Source organism: Dipodomys ordii, unplaced genomic scaffold (assembly GCF_000151885.1).
Source record: "Dipodomys ordii isolate 6190 unplaced genomic scaffold, Dord_2.0 Scaffold48, whole genome shotgun sequence".
Taxonomy (NCBI): Eukaryota; Metazoa; Chordata; class Mammalia; order Rodentia; family Heteromyidae; genus Dipodomys; species Dipodomys ordii.
Genome location: NW_012267264.1, coordinates 731,592 through 734,196, shown reverse-complemented (window position 1 = coordinate 734,196; position 2,605 = coordinate 731,592).

Here is a 2,605-nt window from a genome sequence, read left to right as displayed (position 1 = left end):
CTAGCACTCTACCACTTGAGCCACAGCACCACTTCTGGCTTTTTCTGCTTATGTGGTGCTGAGGAATTGAACCCAGGGCCTCATGCATGCAAGGCAAACACTCTACCACTGAGCCACCTTCCCAGCCCATCTCACAAACGTTAAACGGACACTACTGAGCTACTCCCCCTGTTCCTGAGTTTTTTTTTAATCTAAAATACTTGATAAAATATATATAAATGTAATTGAAATTTATTCCCTTCCAATTAGAAGAAACAGCATTTTAAAAATTGTTGTTGGTTGTGGGGTTTAAACTCAGGGCCTGGGCACTGTCCCTGAGCCAGTGTTCAAGGCTAGTGCTTTACCACTTGAGCCATAGCACCACTTCCACTTTTTGTTTTTGAGTGGTTAATTGTAGATAGAATCTCATTGGGACTTTTCTGCCTGGGGTTGCCTTCAAACCACAATCCTCCCATCTCAGCCTCCCAAGTAGCTAGGATTACAGGCATGAGCCTCCAACATCCAGTTCAGCATTGTTTTTTTTTTTTATTGCATCTCTGTTAATGTATTTTTGCCTCCTATATTTCTTAAAAATGTTTAGATCTAGCCTCCATATTACAGATATTTGATTCAAGTTATGTTTTTGTTTTGATGACCAGTTAGTGGGTTGAGTCTCCACTGTTATTGTCAGTTATCTTTGGAATCTAATTCTAAAATTTGGGTTTCTGGGCCAAAAGATAAATATTAAGTATAAAGTTTTGCTAGAAAAATGTATAGGAACAACTTGTTTCTTGTTTCCCCACAGTCTCTTCCATAAAGTACATTGTCAACTGGATTTTTGACAATCTGACAGGGGTAAAATAGTGTATTTCCTCTCATGAGCAAGGCTGAAAAGTTTTTCATATGATTAAGTGGCATGTGTACTTGGTTAAAAAAACAAACGAAAAACCTAAACATGGTTGGAGATGTAGCACAGATTCTGTGCTTGGCTAGTATGGATCTCCAGCCCTGCCAAGACAATAAAAATAAATCAATAAAAATAATTAAAGGTGGGTATGGGGGTACATGCCTATATTCCAAGCACTTGATAAGGTGAGGAAGAAAGATTCTAGGTCAGTGTAGGCTACAGTAAGAACCTGTATCAAAAAAGAATTTTAGGAGCTGGGTGTCGGTGGCTCACGCCTGTAATCCTAGCTACTCAGGAGGCTGAAATCTGAGGAGCACGGTTCAAAGCCAGCTCAGGCAGGAAAGTCCGTGAGACTCTTATCTCCAATAAGCCACCAGGAAACCAGAAGTGGCTGTGGCCCAAGTGGTAGAAGTGCTGAAGAGCTCAGGGACAGTGCCCAGGCTGAGTTTAAGCCCCACAAATAGAGGGAGAGGGAGAGAGAGAGAGGCAGAGAGAAAGAGAGGAGAGGAGGGAAGAGGGAGAGAGAGAAAGAGAGGGAGGAGAGAGAGGGAGGAGAGAGGAGGTAGGAGAGGAGAGGGAGGGAGGGAGGGAGGGAGGGGAAAGGAGAGAGAGAATTTTGGGAGAGTTGCTAAATTAAGAGTTCTTGTAAGGGCTGGGGAGGTAGCTTAGTGGTAGAATGCTTGCCAGGCATGCATGAAGCCCTGGATTCAATTCCTCCATACCACATAAACAGAAAAGACTGGAAGTTGCAGAATGCTAGCCTTAAGCAAAAGCACCTCAGGGACAGCGCCCAGGCCTTGAGTTCAAGCCCCAGGACTGACAAAAAAAAAAAAAAAGTTCTCGGATGGCCCACACCATTTTCCCAGTTGCTATTTCTTTTTGGTGCTGGTATTGAGAGTTTAAATTCAGGATCTGGTGCTATTGCTTTTTGCTCAAGATTAACGCTCTACCACTTGAACCACAATCTTCTCTCTCCTCCTGAATAGTAAGATTACAGATGTGAGCTACCAGTGCCTGGCCTTAATTGTTAATATATTACTACAGCATTTTTCTTTTTTTTGGCCAGTCATGAAGCCTAAATCTGGGCCTGGGTGCTGTCTCTCAGCTCTTTAGCTCAAGGCGAGAGCTCTACCACTTGAGCCACAGTGCCACTTTGGGTTTTCTGGTGGTTAATTGGAGATGAAAGTCTCACAGACTGTCCTGCTTGGGCTGGCTTTGAACTGTGATCCTCCTGAGTAGCGAGGATTACAGGTATGAGTCACTGGTGCCCAGTTTACTACAGCACATTTTGGTACAGCTAATTAAGAATATGGGCATGTAGTACTAAGCTCCCTACTTTCCTCAGATTTCATTATTTTTACTGTCTTTAGTTCCAGGATGTCATCCAAGGCAGTTTCTAGCTTTTCTCATGTCTGATAATATTGAAGGTCTTCAGTACTTGTCAGGCCATTTTAGAATCCCTCTTGGATTTATCTGATGTCTTCTTTGACCACTTGGATGAGGTAGTTCCACTGCTCTATTCTATACTCATATATAGTAGGGTGCAGAATTATAACCTGTACTTTGCCAATTAGACCACAACTCTATTTTCTCATGTACTTTGCCAGCTAGACCACAGTTCTTGTGTACAGTTCATTTTAGTGTGTGTGCCAGTACTTGGATTGAACTCAGCCTCAAGGCTCTCTACCACTTGAGCCACATCTCCACTTCCGGCTTTTT